At 37.7% G+C, this 24,818-nt stretch overlaps 1 long non-coding RNA gene across 1 annotated transcript; it reads left to right on the top strand.

The window, feature by feature from the left end:
• Positions 1–444: 444 nt before the first annotated feature.
• Positions 445–24,810, top strand: LOC120431797 (uncharacterized). Its single transcript, XR_005607957.2, has 3 exons — positions 445–643; positions 17,863–18,049; positions 24,792–24,810. It is a non-coding gene; the product is annotated as an uncharacterized LOC120431797 (long non-coding RNA).
• Positions 24,811–24,818: the final 8 nt, after the last annotated feature.

Genomic DNA, 24,818 nt, shown 5'->3' on the forward strand with positions numbered 1-24,818 from the left:
TTTATTTACAAAATTATTGTAAAACGTTGGGTGAGGCATAACAATTGCAATATTTCAGCTTTTTTTGTTTTTTTTTTATTTAAGAAAAAATAATATTTGAATAAATGCCGGAAGTATTAAAAAAAAATACAGTTTCAAAAAAAAAAACAGCTGATAGATGTATTTTGCAATTTTTGAATCATGTTTTTACATAAACTTCAAAATCTGGCCAGCCATTCAAAAACTTTGAGCATCCCTGATTTAGTTAGTCTGATTTAATGATCCAGCAATTGTGGTTTTTTTTAAACAATTTTATAAATTTTATTAAACAGTTTTTCTAATAAACTGTTTGTCAGCCAGAAAAAAATAAATCAACAGCAGAGGATATTTTATTTCCAGTTTTTAAGTTTACCATTGTACTGAAAGATTAACTTCATATTTAAATTTATTTTTTTTATTGATTAAAAAATTAAAATACATTTTTTCCTTTTTTCTAGCAAATCGGCTCCACAATTTCTTTTAAATGTATATGACAAACTTTCTGCTGAGGCAAACAATGCACACACTCGTCATGTAAGAAGTACCGAAGATAAAATCATTTTTACAGAAGCAGACGATCGAGCTATAGATCAGAGTGACATTATCATGACATTTTTGAATGAAAGTAAGTTTATTGTCAACATTTGTATTTTACAATTAATTAATTTAAGGTGACCCAATCCAAATTATGATCCAAATATGAGTAACTTTTTTGAAAGTGTTAGATTTGACGGGGAAGTTTTATTGTCTTCCGTCATTCGTCGAGCGAAAAAATAGTTGTTTTTTTTGTTGCGAGGCGTCCTTGAATTATGTTCCGATGCCGAGCCCGATAACATGATCATTATCGGACTCTCTGTTTGTCTTTCCCAACAAGCCCAGACTTGTTGATTTAGGTCCACCTGGCTAGGACAACAGGAAAACTGCTATAAAACTAGACCCACAAAGTTGGTGTCCTAAATAATACATAAGGAAGGATTTGTCTACCTAAAATCCTTCCCACTAGCTAGCTAGCATAAGTTTTAGAAGTAAGAATTCAGTCTGTAACTACCTCTTAAACTGAGCTTTTCCTATAAAAAAAAATCTACTTAAATTCTTAGCAATTCTATGGTGATATATTGACATTTAGTTGAATTAAAAGTTTGCAAAATTAAGTTTAGATAAGTTTTATATAGAATTTCCAGAGTTATGTAAACTTTTATACTAAGTAGTTAGTAAACTTTATATTCAATCTAAATTATTTTATATCGGTCAAAGATGCCAATTTGGAGTTATTTATGGTGATTTGTCAACAAATAACTTTATGTTTATCTTCGAAAGGTGTATAAACTTTTTTAGCACCTTTTTTATTTTTGAATTCTTAACATGTTTCATCACAAAATGCGCATAGGGCCCAAGGGGTGTGAATATTTTTTTTTTTAAATATTGTAAATACAAGCAAAATGAGACAGCAAAGAATCAATTAAATATGTTAATAATTATTTAAATATGTTTTAATTTTTTGACTACACAGCCACAATTGTTCACTATTGCATGAGTTATGAAACTATAGTTTAGTGTATACAAACATTGACAAGAGAGGATTAACAGATTATCATGCTGTGATCTTAGTGAAATTACACAATAAGAGCTTTCCAATCACAATAAAAATGCTTCGAAAACAACATGACATCTGATAATTATCTTGATCCAAAAAATAAATTGATTAAAAAAAATGTCAACGCAGTGCACGCGATTCAATAAATACATTTAAAAAATTGGTAATTAACCAAAAAATTATAACAAATATTGAACAATAAATAAGTTCATAAATTATATAAAATATATTGATAACTCCGACTCCAGGTCTATCAGAAATTTACGACTCCGGCTCCGACTCCGACTCCAGCTCATAAAATTTAGCCAGCTCCGACTCCGACTCCGACTCCAGCCATTCGACTATTCGAGTTTTGACGACTCCGACTCCAGGTCCCCAAAAAGACCCGACTCCACCGACTCCGACTCCGACTCCACAGCCCTGGGTAGCACACCCACCCACGCTACCACATCTCACTGGAGGAAGCCTAGAATCCTGCCAGTCGGTCTCGATTTCTCGCTCGACATTGGGCTTGGCCAGCTCACACGTGCAAATCGACATCCCGACCACGAAGTTTTGAAGTCGAAGTTAGAAGACATCCCTAACCAGCGAAGAAGAACAACGCCCCCAGGAATTCACCGATGATCTGCGGATCGAGCGCCAGAATTCACCTGGTGGGGTAAGTTGTTCCAGTTTACGCACGCTACATACACCTACTACATCAAGTTTTGTTCGAGGCACACCACCAACTCACGTTTTCAGAATAGTGCTTCGTTATATCGTACAGGGACACTACGGTATTATTATCCATACTTTCAAAAGAACACAACAACGAACTGATATGAATATTCGACGAATCGTTTCTGTAAAATACTTAGAATAGGAATTTCTAATTTTATTAAACGTACTTAGGGTACCAACAAAGTCATGAATATCAAATCAATTTCAAAACATACATAGCAGGTACGTCATTTCTGCCTCCGCAGGTAAATAATGTGATTTTAACCAAGCGTATACGCGAAATCATTAATTTTCTTGCATGAATCAAAATGTTCAAAATGGCATAACTCAAAAAGTGCACATAAGTGCACTTTGAAATTTGAGACAAGTTAGGACATGGTTGCTGCAAAATTTTCAGATCGCACAAATGCACACAAAAAAAGTACTCCATTAACAAAGTTGAAAAAAACTAAATTTTGAATAAAAATCCATCTTTTTTGATTTTTATTATTTTTTTTAGCCTGTAAAAGTGTGTTTTGTAAAATGTTATTGAAAAGTTGAATCAATTACCTTTCTGAATATATATTGCGCGTATTGAGAAAATATCAGTTTTGGTGATTTTCTTGTAGGGGTCTCAAAGATACGAGCGCAAGCGTTTTTTCAATTGATCGCAGCAATCGTTCAGATTTTTACTTTTTATTGCTGTCAGTTCAGCTCAACTTTTATGCTCAATTTTGTTCGCGTTGATAGCGATCATTTCAGTTGGTAAGCATTTTATAATGAAAATCAAATTTACTATTTAATAAGTAACTTCTTTTTTCTATTGCAGGGATTATGTTTGATTTAAATTTGAATTTGATTATCCAGCCTCAGGCCTCTTCACAACCTCTAATAATGTAACACAGTTAGGGGGAGGTAGGGGTCGAAGACTTTGTTAGGCTTTGGAAATCAGATGTGGCCACTGGGAAACATGGGAACCGGTCCAGGAGACGAAATTATACACTTAAGACACTCTCCATTCAAATTTAAGAAGTTTTATGCGTCGCATGATCAGTTTACGCTGTTTCCTAAATACGGTTCTTGATGTGGTCACCGAAGATCTTGGAAGCTTTTTTAATGTTCCATTCTTGGGCATTTTAAATTATTATTGGTTAAAAAAAATTAATTAGTTTTCGTATGAATGAAAAAATTAAAAATTAAATAAAAAAAGTCAACAAAATAACTCGTACATCGGTTCGTGAGGTGGGATTTTTTTTTATCATATTCTGTTTCTGTTTCTGAGTAAAAAACGAAGCTTTTGATGGTTTGCATTGAAGCATGTTTCTGCGAATTTTTGGGTCCATTTTCCCCATCGTATTGCGCCCCTTAGCGCCATAAAAAAAACGACTGGCCTTCGAACAGGCCTTCAAGGAGGGTCCCGTTAGGGCATGAGTATTCCTGGGTAGCCGGTTCACCAACGAGGGGGAAGCTTACCCGACGGAGCCTTACAACGCTCGCTGTGCCTCCATCCGACCTGGTACAAAGACCACCAGTCGGCCTCGAATGTCTCATAATCCGGCACCGGTACGAAGGCCACCAACTAAGCCGGCCGCAAAGGTCGCAGAACCGCAGATTCCGTCTCCAAAAACCAAAAATCAGTCAACTGCAGTTAAAACCAACAAGCAATCGAAAGCCAGCACCATAAGTTCCAATTTTCGTCTTGGCCTACTTTTTTGCCTTCTCTACAGGTTTTCCCATTGCGACGATATCTTTCTGCGGCGATTAATTAGAGCGCAGGATTCTAATTTTTCTCGAAATTATTAATATAATGATGCAGGAAAAAATACCTAAACAGCTACACAGTACAACTATGAAAAATAATCAGTTTTTTGTCAAAAAAACATGTTTTTTCTTACCATTTTCGCCCTTGAAGGTCTGCAATTCAGTGAATTTTAAACCTACAACTTTCAAACTCCGGATTTTTCTTAGTTTTATTTTCGAAAAAAATACCAAAAAAATAATTAGAGTATGTCGGTTTTTCGATTTATGGCCGCCTGAAACCCCATAGTGCAACGGCAGCAAAACACACCACCACGTCCGCTACTCGGCGGCGACACCCACGAGAAGGCTGCACCAAGGCAGCACTGAAGCAGCAGATGACCGTTCCAGGGAGCAGAATGCAGCGTTGCAGCAGAGAATGCACAAAAGGCACCGTCGTTTTCATCCACGATGTTCACCCCATGATAGCAGCAGAAGTTTGTTTACACCAGCAGAAGATCAATTGATCGTATTGAAATATTGTGAAGTGAAGTTAGCCCTAAGTGTGTTCAATTTTATGTTCTCTTTTGTTTGATGCCACTTATCCACTGCGACCAGGAATTAGATCTATTGCGGACTTGCAATTCTATTTATAGAATCACAAAGGCTTCTTCTGTTATTAGGCAGATGGGACACGCACACACGCTATTGTTGAGCGAGTGTGTCGAGCGATCCACTGCCGTAACTTCGCCGCCGAAGAGGTTTGAATGTTTTTTTCAATCCTCTTTGGCTCTGCCTTTTCCACTCTGTACTGTCCAAATGTATCGCTAGAACCGAAGTGCACATTTTACGTTTACTTATACCCAGCTAGCCCTTAAGTTCTGATTTCTGACAAACTCGTCCCTTCAAAGCACTTTTTGCGATCGGGCCGTGGAGCTCTGTAGGGCAATTACACAGAGAACAGTTGGTCCTTATACATGTGAAGAGTACAGGGGAAAGGATGTGCCGAGCCATGTGGGTTTGAAACCACGACCTTCCGCTCGTAAAGCGAAACCTGTAACCATTAGACCACAGGAGCTCGGCAGTTAGTATTAGTGTTATCAATTAGGTAGTAAGCTTTTTCAATTAGTTGAAACCACAGGTTTCAAGGCGGGTGGCATGTTTTTTTTTTAATTTATATTTATTTTGATTTTCTCTTTCATGTACATTAATTCAGTTAAAATATTATTGAGTGTCCAATCACAATCGATGACTTTTCACCTCAATTTTAAATACTAGCAACTTTCATTTATTCATGAAATATTGTAGCTTTCGCTATTCAGTGATTTCAAATGTAGGAGGTCCTACATGTACAAAAGGGAAAAGGGATACCTTAAAACTAGCTTATAAACTATATAAAGAGCGGATCAATGCAGCTGAAGACTGCAATGATTTTTGTCGAAATGCATCAATTATCTTATTGGACATAACATCCAAAGTGTCAACTTCGGCTAATTGATGAAGTTCACTGGTGCTGAACCAGGGAGGAAGTTCCAGAATCATTTTCAGAATTTTGTTCTGAATCCTCTGAAGTTTTTTCTTCCTGGTTAAGCAACAGCTTGTCCAGATCGGCACAGCATAAAGCATGGCAGGTCTGAAAATTTGTTTATAAATTAACAATTTATTCTTGAGACAAAGTCTAGAATTCCTGTTTATAAGTGGATACAGACATTTAATATATTTGTTACATTTAACCTGGATACTTTCAATGTGATCCTTGTAAGGTAGGTTTTTGTCAAAAGCAAGTCCAAGATATTTCACTTGATCCTCCCACTTTAAAATTACCTCATTCATCTTTATAATGTGATGACTTTTTGGTTTAAGAAAATCAGCCCTTGGTTTGTGAGGGAAAATAATAAGTTGAGTTTTTGCAGCATTTGGAGTAATTTTCCATTCTTTCAATTAAGAATTGAAAATATCCAAGCTTTTTTGTAATCTTCTTGTGATGGCTTCTACCTTTGGCGGAGATGCTTGTATCATCAGCAAAAAGTGATTTCTGACATCCTGGGGGCAAATCAGGCAAGTCAGAAGTAAAAATATTGTATAAAATTGGACCCAAAATGCTTCCTTGAGGGACGCCAGCACGTACAGGTAGTTGATCAGATTTGCTGTTCTGATAACATACCTGCAGAGTACGATCCGTCAAATAATTTTGAATAATTTTCACGATATAAATCGGAAAATTAAACCTTTTCAATTTCGCAATCAAACCTTTATGCCAAACACTGTCAAATGCTTTTTCTATGTCTAGAAGAGCAGCGCCAGTAGAATAGCCCTCAGATTTGTTGCTTCGAATTAAATTTGAAACTCTCAACAACTGATGAGTAGTTGAATGCCCAAGGCGAAACTGCTCATCAGCGAATATTGAATTTTCATTAATGTGCGTCATCATTCTATTAAGAATTATTCTTTCGAATAATTTACTAATAGATGAAAGCAAACTAATGGGCCGATAGCTTGAGGCTTCAGCAGGATTTTTATCCGGTTTTAAATTCGGAACTACTTTGGCATTTTTCCAACTACTGGGAAAATATGGGTCATTCCATCTGAAGCGGAACAGCATTTGAAAATTACCCTCTCCGATCCTGCTCAAATTTGGCAGGGCTGTTGGTACTATCAAAACATGCAAGAATCCCGAATTTCATCAAAATCGGACCACCCCCTCAATTTTTGTACCTCCCCAAAAAATCGACTATTTGGCGATTTTTGAGCGAAACCCCTATTTTCAAACGGCTATAGCTCAAGAACCACCAATCTTAGAAGGTCGGTCTTAGACTCAATTTTGAAGGAAATTGGACGTAGAATCCATTTCCGTGATCAAAATTAAGATTAAAATATGTTTTCTACCTGTATTGCGCAATTGAAAACTTCAAACGGCCGTATCTCAAAACACCCCAACTTATTTTTTTGATTTGACCTCACCATCGGATTCCCCGGACAATTTTACATAAGAATCACTTATCGACAGAAATGAATATGTTTCGTTCCAGAGATATCAAATTTCAAAGTTTTGAGTATTTGAGATTACCTACATCAGCTTCATTCGCCGCATCTGCTAGAAGCACACAGGCGGGCTGATCAATAACTACTACCTACCTGGTCATTTATTGAACTGATATTTCATCATAAATAATTTTTACCAAATTGGGCAAAAATTAGCTGTATAACACTGTAGGAAACTGGAGTTTAATCGCGAATGTGTATCTGCTTAAAAAAAATGAGGTGAATTTCTGTGCTAAACCATAAGACAGAGCAATAACGACACACAGTAAAGGGCAGAATTGGATTCCGACGGAGCGAGCAGGAAAATGCAATTAATCTTGTTAGTTATTTACTGAACAATAAGTGCACAATACATTATTGAGTAAAAATATGAATTAAAATGAATAAAATTTGTTGATACGTTGTATTCTATTGAAGGACGATCACAAAGAGTAGGAAAAGGATTTCTGGAAAGTATAAAACTGAAAAATGTAAGAAAATCACAAGTTTGATCTGCTGCAAAGCGGATAATTCCCCAAAATATAGTTGCGATGATCTCGACACCGTCCGAACAACAATGTTTCTTTTCTTCTATCATTCTTGGATTCTTGGAACACACTACGGCTGCTGTCCTCACGCATAAGTTTTTTTTTTTATTAAATGTAACTTGACCAAAACCATCTTTTAATCAAATGGAGCTGGCTCACAATATATAAATTGATTTAATATGATCAATCTATTGAACCATACATCAGATTTTGGGGTTTTTGCTGAATGGCACTATTTTGCTACCGCCCATGATAGGGCAGCGAATGACCAAGAAGGTTAAAGCTGCCAGAAATAAATTAATTAACAACAACCGCCCATGACAAAGGCCCTAGTCATGGCCTTGGAGGTACTCTAAAACGGTTAGCAACACGGTGTATCAAAATAACCCAATAAATATGCCTTACACAAAATAGATTGATCAAGGTATTAGCTGTTTGAATAAATATTTGCGTAAAATTAAAAAAATTAAAATTAAATTAATCATTTCCCAAAACACCAGGTAGCAGTTATTGATCAGCCCGCCTGTGTACTTCTAGCAGATGCGGCGAATGAAGCTGATGTAGGTAATCTCGAAAACACAAAATTTTAAATTCAATATCTCTGGAACGAAACATATTCATTTCTGTAGATAAGTGATTCTTATGTAAAATTGTCCGGGGAATACGATGGTGAGGTCAAATCAAAAAAATAAGTTGGGGTGTTTTGAGATACGGCCGTTTGAAGTTTCCAATTGCGCAATACAGGTAGAAAAAATAAATTAGTCAAAATTTTGAACACGGAAGTGGATTCTACGTCCAATTTCCTTCAAAATTGAGTCTAAGACCGACCTTCTAAGATTTGTGGTTCCTGAGCTATCGCGGTTTGAAAATAGGGATTTCGCTCAAAAATCGCCAAAAAGTCAATTTTTTGGGGAGGTACAAAAATGAAGGGGGTGGTCCGATTTGGATGAAATTCGGGATTCTTGCATGTTTTGGTAGTACCAACAGCCCTGCCAAATTTAAACAGGATCGGAGAGGGTAATTTTCAAATTTGCACTTTTTCGTGCACAGTTGAGATGGAATGACCCATATGCCAAATCATAACATTTGTTGCAAATTTTGACCAAGCTACTTAAAGTTGCTTCAGGTAATTTTTTAATTAAAAGGTAAAAAATGCTTTCATATTTTCAATTTTTTTGATAATAGATTTTATTTCATTCAGATCCGTATTCAAAACTTCATCTGATGAAAATTCTTGTTCAACAATATTCTGAAATTCTATTGAAATTTGATCTTCAATAGGACTCAAAACATTTAAGTTGAAATTATGAGCACTCTCAAACTGCTGAGCAAGTTTTTGAGCTTTCTCCCCATACCATTAGTTAATAGAATATTATCACCATCTTTTAAAGAAGGGATGGGTTTTTGAGGTTTCTTAAGAACCTTTGAAAGTTTCCAAAAAGGTTTGGAATAAGGTTTGATTTGTTCGACATCTCTTGCGAATTTTTCATTTCGCAGGAGAGTGAATCTGTGGTCAATAACCTTTTGCAAATCTTTTTGAATTCGCTTCAGTGCAGGATCACGAGAACGTTGATACTGTCTTCGGCGAACATTTTTCAGACGAATCAGAAGCTGAAGATCGTCATCAATAATGGGAGAATCAAATTTGACTTGAACTTTAGGAATAGCAATATTCCTAGCATCCAAAATTGCATTAGTTAAAGATTCCAAGGCTGAATCAATATCAGCTTTGGTTTCTAAAACAAAATCATGATTTAAATTATTCTCAATATGATGCTGATACCTGTCCCAATTAGCTTTGTGGTAATTAAACACAGAACTATTGGGTCTGGTAACTGCTTCATGGGAAATTGAAAAAGTTACTGGAAGATGATCAGAATCAAAATCAGCATGAGTCACTAAAGGACCACAATACTGACTTTGATTTGTCAAAACCAAATCAATTGTTGATGGATTTCTAACAGAAGAAAAGCAAGTTGGCCCATTCGGGTATAAAACCGAATAAAGACCAGAAGTGCAATCTCTGAATAGAATTTTACCATTGGAATTTACTTTTGAATTATTCCAAGATTGGTGTTTGGCATTAAAATCACCGATGATCAAAAATCGAGATCTATGCCGAGTAAGTTTATTCAAATCCCCTTTGAAATAATTTTTATTTTCCCCAGTGCATGGAAAGGCAAATATGCAGCTGCAATCATAATTTTCCCAAATGAAGTTTCAAGTTCAATGCCCAAACTTTCAATAACTTTTAACTTATAGTCACGTAAAGTGCTATAAGTCATACTACGGTGGATAACTATTGCAACTCCACCGCCATTTCGATTCATTCTGTTATTGGTTATAACTTTATAATCTAGATCACTTTTCAAATAAGTGCCAGTTTTTAAAAATGTTTCGGTTATAACAGCAACATGCACGTTATGAACTCGTAAAAAGTTGAAAAATTCATTTTCTTTCGCTTTTAAAGAGCGAGCATTAAAATTCATAATATTGATGGAATTACTTAGATCCATGATTAAACTTCAGGGTAAGAACAACATCATTCGCAAATTTTAATCCAATCTGGATAGCTTCCATCATGGATGTAGCATTACTCATTGTTTGAATCAAACCAAACAGTGAGTTTTGCAAAAATGTCATTTTTTCAAACGTAACATCGCCGAGATCAGAAGAAGCGTTGCCAGCAGAAAAATTTTCAAATGAAATTTGAGGTACCTGCCCAATTTGAAAATTGGTAGAGGATTTAAAATTCGTGGATGAACCCGAACCCGAAACGACGTTGGCATAAGAAATGCCATTGCTGTTACCTAACTTTTCCACGGTAGGGGTATTTCTAGCATTGTTCGAGTGAGACAGCACGAACGTTTGATTTAAAGATGCAGGTAGGGGAGAGTGGGGAGACTTGATCCCCTGGAAATTTTTGAAAAAAGGTTAAAACTGCAGTAAGTTATGTACAACTATACTAAAGGAAACTATATATGAAAACCCAGCCCAATTAATTAATCTTGAGGCTGATTCCAGTGACTGTAAAAATGCAGGGATCAAGTCTCCCTAAACGCACTTTTTTAAAGAATTGATTGTAAAAATAGTATGACGATAAATTTAATATCAAATGCGTAAGGGTTTTGGAGTTGATAAGTTTATCAAACAATTCATGTATAAAAATATTTTTTTGAATATTTTTTGAGTGTTTTCTATACATATCAAAACAAAGAAAAAAAGATCTCTTGGAAGTTTTTTGCAGCTCGTTTTAGAAAAATGTGTATAACTCAATCTAAACATTTTTAAATTTTTTGCTTTGTTTTCTACAATGAGTTTGAGTTAATTTCGCACAACTTTCTAGAACAAAGCTAATTGTTTTACCCACATGCTGACGAGATAAAGGCTTGGGATCAAGTGTCCCCGGGGATCAAGTCTCCCCACTCTCCCCTACAACCTGACTTTGAGAAAATTTCGGTTTGGATTTCGGCTGATGCTTAGCACGAGAATCCAAAACCTTTTTACTGATGGGGCAATCCCAGAAATTTGATTTGTGATTTCCACCACAATTTGCACATTTAAATTGGGTGACTTCTTTCACGGGACAATTGTCCTTGTCGTGAGAAGAATCCCCGCAAACCATGCATTTTGGAACCATGGCGCAATGATCAGTACCGTGACCGAATGCCTGGCAACGCCGGCACTGGGTCAGATTCTGGCCATTACCGCCATGTTTCTTAAAATGCTCCCACTTTACCCGTACATGGAACAAAAACTGAACTTTGTCCAAAAGTTTCAAATTGTTGATTTCATTTCTGTTGAAATGAATCAGATAAAATTGTGAAGTCAAACCAAAGCGAGAAATATTCCCGTTTGATTTTTTCTTCATTGGTATTACTTGGGATGGGGCAAAGCCAAGCAACACCTTAAGTTCGTTTTTGATCTCATCCACCGACAAGTCGTTGGAGAGACCTTTCAGGACCGCCTTGAATGGACGAGCATTCTTGGTCTCATACGTGTAGAAATTGTGTTTGTGGTTTTTCAAATAACCAACAAAAGTTTGGTGATCTTGTAAAGATTCCGTCAACAAGCGACATTCTCCTCTTCGACCAAGCTGGAACGAAACCTTCAAATTGCAAGTTTCCTTGCAATTCTTCAGTTGCGTTCGAAAGCTGGCCAAATCGGAGACGGAAGTCACTACAATTGGCGGAGCCTTTACTCGTTTCTCGACGGCAGAAGGCTCAGTACTATGAGAAGGATCCTTGTCAACAGTTTCGGATAAAACACCGAAACTGTTTGCCAATGGAATTGGAGGATTGACCTCACTTTCAGAATCAGAATCAGACCTCGGATGAGGCTGTTTTCTTTTTCTGTTTCCGTTAGCCGGTTTAGCGTTCAAACGCTTCACCGACGTAACGACCAAATCTTCAGAAGATTTGCGTTTACCTTTGTTTTGACGCATTTTGCAAGCAAAGTTCTCTTAAAAAGATGGCTTCGTTTGTAAAATACAACAAAATTTCAGGTGGGGTTAGTCTTGAATAGACTGTTTAGAATTTGGGAAAATAACACAGGTAGTCTTTAAAAAGACTGTGAATTTTTTTATGAAATAACTCTGAGCTAAGGTAGTAAAAAATACCGCAGCTCTAGTGTCCGTTCACCTCGAAGGTTCGCAAGACACTGGCGGGCGACATGTTTAGAATCAAGAGTTGCGCCCTTTACCCTAAGATGCTATTTTATAGCAAGATGAACCGTGAGAGGAAAATAGAGAGAAGAGAGCCCGACGGTGGAAGATAGGTCTGATGTATGATCAAAAGTAAATAAACATTAAGTCTTCAGCCTCGATCGCCGCGAATAAACTTTTACTCCGCGCAACAAACCGTGTTCTTCTTCGATCCGTGTTGTGAAGAAAGTTCGTTGACCCGCGTGTGCTCTGGACGAGCTAAACTCCCCCCACAAATACAGTCCACTATTTTTGAAGGGCTCGATCCGGAACAACCATCCATAAACCACGTGGACACTTTAGAGGCGGGGAGGGGGGGGGGGGTAAGCGATTGTCCACGCTCCAAACAAAAAAAGATTTTTTTTTGTATGGGCAATTGTCCACGAAGGGGGGAGGGGGGGTTGAGATTCCCAAAAAAGTGTCCACGTGGTTTATGGATAGTCCCTTGACAACGTTGGCAAGCCGGATTTTTTTAATTTGGCCACTGTTAGACGGATTTCTTGGCTGTATTTTGGAAGATCACAACTACGTTCGGGATTTCCTGAAAAACACAAAGATTGAATACTACAGTCATGACGATCCAGATAAACGCCCCATGAAACAGGTCCTCCGAGGCCTGTACGACATGGATGTGAGTGTGCTGAAAGAAGAGCTCAAAACTCTTAAGTTGAACGTGATCGTAGTCTTCAAGATGACGAGACACAACAAGGACATCAAGTATCGTGATCAACAATCGAGAAAGGATCGACAACGCCGTCTGAGCTGAAAGCAGTTCGGGCAATTTGCAACATCATCGTGACTTGGGAACGTTATCGTCCAGTTAACCGTGACGTGACATAATGTTCGAACTGCTTGCAGTTTGGACATGGTGGAAGGAACTGTTTCATTAAGAGTCGTTGTGCAACCTGCGGAGGTGAGCACAAAACTCAAGCTTGCAACACAATCAACGAGAACATCGAAGCGAAATGCTTCAATTGCGGCGGCGACCATTCTACCAAGAATCGGAGCTGCCCAAAACGTGTTGAGTTTGTAAAAAATCGGCAGCAAGCGACGACGAGACACCAACCAAATCGTCGCAAAACACTACCAGCAGGGGCGCCGACTCTGGGGGGGCAATGTACTTTTTGCCCCCCCTAAAATTTGGCTGGGGGGGCAGCCCATACATTGTGCCCCCCCAGAAATTTTGGAAGAAAAATATTCTTATATCAAATATAAAAAAAAGGAAATAATTGAAAATAATATCTAAAACTTAAATGGAACATTGTTTGTACACACGGATAGAATTCTTGCAAGTTTTGAAAGAAATCGATTACAATTTTCTGGATTTAGATGCTTTTTTCTAAATCGACAACGTTTTATCTATACCAATGTGCTCTCTAGGAAAATCAGTAAGCTTAGAACAAGAGCACAGAGGCATCGGTGAATGATTTGAGAGATGTCGTCAACATAGATTTTACGGATTTGCTCATAAGATTTCTATCTGTGCATGTTGTTCCAAAAACAAAACCAATGTACTTTTCCCATAGCACTTCATCTACAATCAAACTTACGCAAACTCTTGCGAAAACAATCATCAAGTTTTCAAACGCAACATTCTAAAACTATACAATTCTAAGGTTCTAAAATTCTAAGGTTCTATAATTCTAAAATTCTTAAATTCTTAAATTCTTAAATTCTTAAATTCTTAAATTCTTAAATTCTTAAATTCTTAAATTCTTAAATTCTTAAATTCTTAAATTCTTAAATTCTTAAATTCTTAAATTCTTAAATTCTTAAATTCTTAAATTCTTAAATTCTTAAATTCTTAAATTCTTAAATTCTTAAATTCTTAAATTCTTAAATTCTTAAATTCTTAAATTCTTAAATTCTTAAATTCTTAAATTCTTAAATTCTTAAATTCTTAAATTCTTAAATTCTTAAATTCTTAAATTCTTAAATTCTTAAATTCTTAAATTCTTAAATTCTTAAATTCTTAAATTCTTAAATTCTTAAATTCTTAAATTCTTAAATTCTTAAATTCTTAAATTCTTAAATTCTTAAATTCTTAAATTCTTAAATTCTTAAATTCTTAAATTCTTAAATTCTTAAATTCTTAAATTCTTAAATTCTTAAATTCTTAAATTCTTAAATTCTTAAATTCTTAAATTCTTAAATTCTTAAATTCTTAAATTCTTAAATTCTTAAATTCTTAAATTCTTAAATTCTTAAATTCTTAAATTCTTAAATTCTTAAATTCTTAAATTCTTAAATTCTTAAATTCTTAAATTCTTAAATTCTTAAATTCTTAAATTCTTAAATTCTTAAATTCTTAAATTCTTAAATTCTTAAATTCTTAAATTCTTAAATTCTTAAATTCTTAAATTCTTAAATTCTTAAATTCTTAAATTCTTAAATTCTTAAATTCTTAAATTCTTAAATTCTTAAATTCTTAAATTCTTAAATTCTTAAATTCTTAAATTCTTAAATTCTTAAATTCTTAAATTCTTAAAAAAATATTTGTTGTCAAAAGCATTATTTTTAAATTTTCGATTTATTTAAACATTGAATTTTATTTTTATTTCTAAATTACTGATTGATTAAATTTCTGATTTCCTGCTTTTGATTTCTTAACATTTTCAAGCCATGAGTTTATTTAACCCTAGAATTTTTATACTATTATTTTTTTTATGTTGGAATATTGAATTTTGTGTTTTTTTTCGAAATTGCAGATTTGAAAAATAGATGTTTTTTTAAATGTGTAGTTTTTTTTTATTTCTGAAGAACTAAATTTTGGCTTTTTACTTTTATTTTTATTTTTAGAGTATTTGTATTGTTGAATTTCTAAATATCTGATTATTTTTATTATTGACTGCTACTTCTAGAAAATAAGTGACAATATGCCTATGAGAAGGAATTCGCCCTTCAAACATATAAAAAAATCCCCCTAATTAACATTCTCAATCACGTTTTAATAAATTATTATTTTCTAAAAAAAAATAATTCCGGATGAAAAAAAATCGTATCACATCGTAATAAAATTTCAAAATTCGTGATATACAAGAAACATTAACATCTAAAGCCACTCTTACTTATCGATTTCGGAAAACAACCGTGCCCCCCCAACATTTTGGACTAGTCGGCGCCCCTGACTACCAGCATACACGGACGTGGATTTTCCTGCTTTGGCGTCGCCTGCTGTTCAAGTGGTTCCAAATCTGCAGACTTTGCCGTTGAATCAGCGGCAAAGAGTTGCAGAGAATACAACACCTCCAGGCTTCAGTCAGCAACCGAGGGAAAACCAACCAACATCAACGGGTGAAGGCAGTAGTGACCTGTTTTCACCACAAGAACTTTTGAACATTTTCATCGAGATGACAACAACACTGCGTGGTTGCAAAACTCGCCAGGAGCATTCATCATAAAATACAGTTCGTAGTTTACTCGGCCGGGACCGTGGTGTAGGGGTAAGCGTGATTGCCTCTCACCCAGTCGACCTGGGTTCGATCCCAGACGGTCCCGGTGGCATTTTTCGAGACGAGATTTGTCTGATCACGCCTTCCGTCGGGCGGGAAGTAAATGTTGGCCCCGGACTAACCTATAAAGGTTAGGTCGTTAGCTCAGTCCAGGTGTAGGAGTCGTCTCCCTGGGTCCTGTCTCGGTGGAGTCGCTGGTAGGCAGTTGGACTACCAATTCAGAGGTCGTCAGTTCGAATCCCGGGATGGATGGAAGCTAAGGTGTAAAAAGAGGTTTGCAATTGCCTCAACAATCAAGCCTTCGAACACCTAGTTTCGAGTAGGAATCTCGCAATCGAGAACGCCAAGGCAATGCTGTAGAGCGAATAATTTGATTTGATTTTTTTTTTAGTTTACTCGTTCTAGTGATTTTAAATATTGCAATGAATTTTTTTTTTAGTTTTAAATTAGGATTACTTGTTAAATTGATTTTTTTTTCATTTTTACTCAAATGTATTCGATTCAATGCAATAATGTAAAACAATTTGAAGTAAATACAATAAATGTGATCAGTTAATAATAAAACGAAAAATACAACAAAGATGAAGAGCATTAGGCCATACCACTTAGCATGTAAAAGCAATGTAATTATTATAAGAAAGTTCAATAAAGACATAATTGATTAAAAAAAAATAGGTGTGCATGATGCAGGACGTTGGTAGGAAGTGATTTCAATTATTTTTAATTATCAGTTCAGTGGCAACAGTATCGGACACCACAAACCTCTTGACGCCTGTTGTAGAAAGTTCAATGACCTGACTATTAAAAAAATACCTTTTTTTCGTTAAATAATCATTTATTTATCAGTTAACATTAAGCTTTTACAACACATAAGAATTTCAATAGATGTTCAACAAGGTTCCGAAATTTAATACAAATTGTTTTCTTTTATTCCACCTAAGCTCCCTAATACTTTTTTTTTAAATACATGCAAACTACACTTTGGACCTTAGTATGTGTAAATCTTTGTTTAGAAGTAGAATGTTGTTGCTTAGTTAGTAAAATTACCTGAGGATTGCAAATATGATAAATAAGAATACATTATTTTTTGTTTGATTTATTTATCCAGGTTGGCAGCTATAATAGCTTCTTTCAAAAAATAAAAGAAGCATTGTTAAAGAGGAAAACACATTTGAATTTACATTTTGTTATCACTTTCAGTAAATTTGGAGCATTAATTCATTTAAACCTACTTAAGAATTCAATCCACTTTGTCGTCCTTTCTAATATTTCATAGCATTGCCACCATTTGTCTTTGTACAGTTCTGGTGGCCCCCTGCATCGACTGGATTGGATTGGGCTGGCTGGTCTGGTCCTGGTTCGTTGATGGTGGGTAGTCTGTGCTTGGGGTGGCTTCTGGGATTCTCGCCAGTTCACAAATAAAACACGCAATTACAAATCAAACACAGAACTTTAATTTAAACACATTTGTTACTAGGTACACAAAACAAAAGTTAAACGAATTACATTTATTGAAAAAACTACGCTAAACAGATATAAAATTGCGTTAAGGGCGCAGAATCGACCGTTTCGAACTGCTGGTTGAAGGATTCGAAAAACTTAAAACAATATCGCAGCTGCTCCCGTCGCTCGTTGAGGCAGGTCAGATCATCGCATGACTTCGAAATCTTCGTCGTATTCAAGTTCCATTTGTGGTTGATCGTTGTTTTTGCTGTTTTCCCCTACTGGTCGTTTTGTTTTGTAGTATTTTTTGTTGTTGATGTGGCTATTAGTTTTAGCCGTCAAACTGCTGCTGCTTGGCTTTGGCTCAAATTCGTCGAGTTTGTGGTTGTCCCCGGCATTGCTTGATTCAGCTGACACATATTTTTTCCCATGTTATTTTTGGTCGCGCGCTTTTTCTTGGTGAGTCGGCCGTTTGGTTGGCGTTTGTAGAAGACGTATCTCTAGCGCCTTGGAATTGGACGGTCCATATTCATTCGAAGCACCCGCATTCCGTTCGAAATGCCTACACAGATTTTTTTTCATGTATCACTTTTTTGGTCAGCACTTTTTACCATACTGCTACATTTATAAAAAATAATATATTTTCAGATCATCATGTATCGGAAGTGAGACACGAGAAAGGGCGACGATTATGGTTTGATTTATCGAAAGTGGATGAAAACATGCAAATAATTTTGGCTGAACTAAGACTCTACCAGCTCAATCAGAAGAATAAATATAAAAAGTCTAATGAAAGTATGTCATTAGCTGTATATTCAATCATGAACATTGATGGGTGAGTATATCATGAGGACACCAACAAAATTCATTGCACATTTATAGTCATTCCACTTCAATGAAGCACAAAACAGTGTGAAATTTAAATCAACATTTTGTGATCAAGCTCAAATTTGGTGGGGCTATTAAGGGACCATCCATAAACCACGTGGACACTTTAGGGGGGGGGGGGGTATGGCGATTGTCCACGCTCCATACAAAAACGTTTTTTTTTGTATGGACAATTGTCCACGAGGGGGGGGGGGGGGGTGTTGAGAATTCCAAAAAAGTGTCCACGTGGTTTGTGGATGGTCCCTTAATACTACGCGCATTTCGCAGTGAAAGATAGCGGGCGCGTTTTGATTTGACATTCCTCGGGTTAGTTTTCTAAAGGTCATTTGCGCCAGTTGTAAAGCGGGGTTTTAATCGGTTCTCAATCAATTGGGTACTAAAGCCCTATGTCAATTTTTATGTACAACGGTAAAAAACATGATTAAAACCATTTGTGATCACTTTTTTTCATTTTAATGCAAAATTATTTTTTTTGACAAGACAAAATTTTTTCGATGGATCAACCACAGACAAACAGACGTGACTCTCCATACAAATTATTTTTGAAATCCATCGTCCTTCATCAAACCACCAAATCACGGCGACGCCAGCGCTGCCTGGTGAGCTTATGCCGAAGCGCAGCCCAAACACACCAATACAACCCCATTACTGTCATGTATCATGTCAGTGTATGCGTGAGACAATCGAACCTTAACGATTGTAAACATTAACAGCTGTTTCGAAATAATTTTGTTGTTGCTGATCATCAGTAACAAAATCAAAATAAATAAATCAAGACCAACGGCCGAAAATGACGGTGGGTCGGTTCCGTTTCCAATGGCAGAAATTCATGAGGCAAATCATGCGGCAGCACCTGCAGCGATGCAAGACAAACACAATTACAGAGACCACACAACCACACCAGTCCTCCCCGTTGCTTGCATGTTCCGTCTAAGATTCCTCCTCCAACGAAAACATGAACCATTACACCTGTCACCAGATATCCCGGTCACAAAAACACCAGTAGTGGCCGCCGGAATAGGAAAATCCAATTCAAAACAAACGGAATTGATCCCCACGATGGGCATTTGGAAACATCTGCGGGGAACGGTCCACGGCGTAATTAAGTTGCCAGCCAACAAAACTAAAGGGGCCGACTGAGACGAAAAAAGTCGCGAAGAGTGGCGCTCACGATCGACGCAACATCGTCAAAATGCCAAAAGGACGACCAGCAGCAGCAATCTGAGCAGCAGTCCATGAAGGATAAGCAGGTTGCTCCGAAGGAGATGACTCCACCACAGGATCCGGCTTTCTCCGCAGTAGCGGGCGCCTCAGCAGCAGCCTCGCCATCGGCAGGCAGTTGAACAGGCCTACCGGGTTAATAGTGGGGTAAAAGCAAGAGTGTGCCACTTCAGGTTTTCGGCACGGTTCTGGCACTCGTTCTGCCTCGTTGTACTACTCCATCATGTCCGACCGCTTCCGGTCCGTCACGCTGTCCGAGTCGCCCTCGTGGGGTACATTCGCCTCCGATTGATGCACCCAAAGTCGTGCGTGTCGAAGAAGTGCCCGTAAATGTCCGTTTGCTCGTGTTTCCGCCGGATCACTACGTGCGGGAATGCTGGCTCTCGTCGTTCAGATGCATTCGGCCGGATTCGAACTCTCCATAGATGAAGCGACCTTCCGGCGGGTTGCACTGGAGGCATTCGAGATGGAAGGCTGTTTTTTTTGTTTTCATTTGCTGCCTCACATGTGCTCACGCTCAACTTAAAAACAAAAAAACACGCATCACACTCACACACACTGAAAAAAGACGGGCGAGCTGTCACGACAGCAGCGCCATCAGCGCCGGGTGAGTGGATGCCGAAACAAAATTGAATTTGAAATAACCGTTTTTGGAGGACGATGGTTCGGAACTCGAGTGTCCCGTCTGTTTGTCTGTGGATCAATTATGGTCCCAAGTAGGAGCTTTTCTGTCAAGAAGAACCGTGAGGTTAATTTTTCAAAATTGATTTAAAAATCCATTTTAACCCGTAAAGACGTTTTGTGTTTAGTAAAATCGATGTAGCTCAGCCAATTTTCAACCGATTTGAGTGCTTCAAGTTGCAAAATCAAGGGGATTAGTTGCGCCATCTTTTAAGATACGACCCATCCCCCCTGACCCCTCCCCCCTTTAAGGGGAGGCAAAACTAGCTGTCTCTGAGTCAATGTTCCGGATACCGGTTCTGGAAGTTCTCGGAGCTAGGCAGAACTTGGTCATAAATCTGATTGAAACATCATTGTAATCCTCAATATTTACAGCAAATATGATAAAAAAGTATCATTGTTGCCAAAAAACCTAATCTGCTCACAGTATGGCCACCCCGGATGTTCCGGATACCGGTTCCTGTGGGGCCATTGTTCAAAACCACTCAAAATGGTCAAGCGACACTTCGAACATCGTGGAATCAGAAATATATTTACTCTACAACTTATTTCTAGTGTCCTCGACAAGATCCTGTCAAAGTATGGTCACCCCGAATGTTCCGGATACCGGTTCCCATGGGGCCACTTTTCAGAACCACTCGAAAAAGTCAAGCGACACTTCAAACATCTTGAAATTAGCCAGATAACTCTTGTCAAGTACCCTCGACAATATCCTGTCAAAGTATGGCCGCCCCGGATGTTCCGGATACCGGTTCCCGTGGGGCCATTTTTCAAAATCATTCAAAATGGTCAAGTGACACTTCAAACATCGTGGAATCAGAAAGATATTTACTCTACAACTTATTTCTAGTATCCTTGACAAGATCCTGTCCAAATATGGTCTCCCCGGATGTTCCGGATACCGGTTCCCATGGGGCCACTGAGTTCGGTTCCAGTCGCCCCCGGTGGCATTTTCGAGGCGAGATTTGTCTGATCATGCCTTCCGTCGGACGGGGAAGAAAATGTTGGCCCCAGCCTAACCTAGAAGTTAGGTCGTTAGTTTAGTCCAGGTGCCCGAGCATGGGTAAATAACATGGGAAATGCGTAATAATACCTTTCTCTGGTATCTATACCAAATTTTGGTATTCCTGGACCCTTTAAAATTTGTCTTAAGGATTATGCAAGAGCAAAATGTGCTATCATACCAATTAAAGGTATTGTTTTGATATTGCAAAATTGCAGAATTTGTCAATGGTCGAACACCACATTTTGGTATTCTTTTGGTATTACAGTGTTTTATCAAATTCCTCTGAAACTATAGGAAAATTTTGACCAATTTTGACAAAATAATTAATTTTGCGCTAAAATGATGTCTCAAAGCGAATGCTTTAATTGAAAACCGGAAATTTCAAACTTGATTTTAAACATTTTTGATATACCCCCTAAATAAATGACTTGAAATTGTTGAAAATTTTCTAAGTCAGGATGGCACATTTTGGTATTAAAGTGTTTTATCAAATTCCTCTGAAACTATGGGAAAATTTTGACCAATTTTGACAAAATAATTAATTTTGCACTAAAATGATGTCTCAAAGCGAATACTTTCATTGAAAACCGGAAATTTCAAACTTGATTTTAAACATTTTTGATATACCCCCTACATAAATGACTTGAAATTGTGGAAAATTTTCTAAGTCAGGATGGCACATTTTGGTATTCTTTTGGTATTACAGTGTTTTATCAAATTCCTCTGAAACTATGGGAAAATTTTGACCAATTTTGACAAAATAATTAATTTTGCACTAAAATGATGTCTCAAAGCGAATGCTTTCATTGAAAACCGGAAATTTCAAACTTGATTTTAAACATTTTTGATATACCCCCTACTCAAATGACTTGAAATTGTGGAAAATTTTCTAAGTCAGGATGGCACATTTTGGTATTCTTTTGGTATTAAAGTGTTTTATCAATTTTCTCTGAAACTATGGGATTTTTTTACCAATTTGGAGAAGATAATAAATTTTGCGCTGAAATGACTTGAAAAAAAAACCAAATACTTTGAAAAACGAGTCAATCGAAAGATTATTGAATTTTGGTGAATTTCAATCCAGTTTTATTTTAATAACACTTATTTTTCAATCTTGTTATTTTTCAGAATCTTCAAGAACTTCATGCACAGGCCGTTCATCAATGACAAATGCATTCGGTGTGGTGAAGAATATCACTAAGAACAACATGGAATCATCAGGTGAGTAGATTTGGCTGTTGCATATGGATCATTTCCGTTTTTTCACTAACTGCAACTGCTGCACTAGAAATGGTATGAAAATACCAAATTTTGGTATTACTTGTGCAAATATCAGCGACCAAAATGTGATCTTGGTTGCCCAGTAATAGATGGTAAAATACCATCAAATCATACCAAAATCATGTATGTGGAAGACCACAGGAATACCAAAATATGATTTTCCAAGGGCGCGGGAATACCTAAAAATTAAACCATGGCAATACCAAGTTTTGGTATTCAAGCAATGTTAAAAAATTCAGAAGACCTCAACTTGGTATTGAAATGGTTTTATTTTGAGGTATTATTTTACCCTTGGAATAACATGGTTTGGTATTGTTGTGCCCTTCCACATACTAGACTTTGGTATGATTTCATGGTATTTTACCATCTATTACTGGGCAACCAAGGGCACATTTTGGTCGCTGTTATTTGCTCAAGTAATACCAAAATTTGGTATTCCCGTGTTATTTACCCCTGCTCGGGTGATTTCGTCTTCACCGGCGGATTCCCGCACCGGTAGTCGTCCAAATCGAAACTCAGCAATCGTCTTCGCTCGAGTTGTCCGCGCCGGTAGTTGACCGCACCAGCGGTTGACCACACCGACGATTGGTAGCGCCTGAAGTTGCCACGGGGCCGTTCCGTCGGCCGGTGGACTCGGAAGTCGCAAAAGTCACAGCAGGACGTGAAGAGAATGGTGTTAGAGTGGAGTTCGGCTTCGGCCAAGACATATACTAGGCGTAGTGCGGAGTTAGCTTACCTCACCAGAAAGGTAGTTACATGGAGTAAGCTACCGCGATGGCCGATCCTCGCCGTGATGAAAAGGTCCTTTTTATCCCGACAGGACAATGCGGAGTCCCGTTGAATGCCCGGTTGCAATGGCGTCGTACAGCGTCGCGACCTGGTTTCGCGCGCTTTAGCTGCGATGGCGTCGTCCCCGCGGTTCACGCGGCCCGAAAGATCCGGATGTGTTGCCTCGACGGTCCTTCCCGGAGTTATCCGGTTCGAAGGACCAGCAATGTGGGGATGTGAGCCGTGCCGCCTTCGATAGCTCTCACCGTCGAGCTGTTCCCCCGTGCTGGTCCTTCTCACCTTGTACAGTTGTGGAGTTCGCTAGGCGGCTTCTTGTCCCAAGTTGGCCAAACACAAAACACGCACTTTAAATACTTCACAATATACAAAATTTATTACTTTACAAACGCGATTTATTACTTATGACAAATTTATTCTTAAAACTAACAAAGATCAAAAATGTAAAATAAAATTGAGTAGGGTTTGCCGTGACCCGTTCACCACCGCAGCAAGTGGGCAATAGAGCGAGTCTTCCCGATCGCTCTTCGCTGCTCCCGACGATCCCGCGCGCATGATGAGGTCGTAGTAGTACGGTGGGATCGCTGCGATGTTCTCCGTCGACAGGTCTGGAACCCATCGACAGCGATCCCTCCGATAGTCCGGACCCTCGTACTCCAACATTGACATTTTGACATTTTGACATTTTGACAATTAAAAAACTTTGCAAAATTTACCAATATTTAATTGGGTAACGTAATTTTCGAATGTCCCTTTTCACATAATCGCTGAATGCTCCCCGTCTGAGATGACGGCTTATGCCGATATCCGCCACTTGGGGCGCAACGATCTTTAGATGAATTAGGGGTGAATTCTCGTGTACGATACAATGTTGTGCTCATGTGTGCGTTAAAGTTGTTTTCCTGGATGAACTCAAAGCAAAAAGTTTATCAGAGCAGGGATGCCACCACTAGCGTGCCCAGCTCTTTGAGGAAAGTGGGGCAATAATATGAACGTTTTGAAAATTACGTCATATATGGACACCCCCTGTCCAAATTAAGAACAAATTTCTCAGGGAGGGTAGGGCATTTGCCCCATGTTGCCCCACCCTGTGCACGCTAGTGGATGCCACATCTGAAGATTTTCGAGCACAGGCCCAATGCTCAAACGTATTGTTTTGCCATGTTATTCGATTATTTTTAATTAAATGAATTAATCACGAAAAAGATTACAATGTTTTGCTTCTTTTGCCGAAAACAGATTTGTAAAATATTATTTGCCATCAAGTTAAACTCATTTGCGTTTTTGTGATGTGCCCGAAAATCTTCAAAATCTGGCATGCCTGCCCTGACTGAAAAGTCCGTCAGACGTCCGTCGTTTGTCGTCCGTGCAACCGTACGACGTCGCACGACAATGTCGTGCGACTTTCGCTCGAATGTCATACGTTTTTGCACCAAAATGTCGTATTTGTCGTGCGATCGATAATCGAAATTGTACGACATTGTCGTGCGACATTCGACCGACGTCGCACGGTTTTGTTATTTAGGATGTCGTGCTATTGTCGTGTGCTGTCATTTCGGATTTTTAGGTTATGTTGCTGTTAAAAAAAACTGTTGTTTTACTTTTTTTTTATTTAATTTTTTATTGAAACACACCTAATTTCACTATAATACTCACTTTTTCACTAAATTTAACTTCCGGATCGCCGATTCTTATCCAACTTGGCTTTCTTCAGATGGTCTCGGATTTGCCTTGACCGCAG

Source organism: Culex pipiens, chromosome 1 (assembly GCF_016801865.2).
Source record: "Culex pipiens pallens isolate TS chromosome 1, TS_CPP_V2, whole genome shotgun sequence".
In the NCBI taxonomy this organism is placed as follows: Eukaryota; Metazoa; Arthropoda; class Insecta; order Diptera; family Culicidae; genus Culex; species Culex pipiens.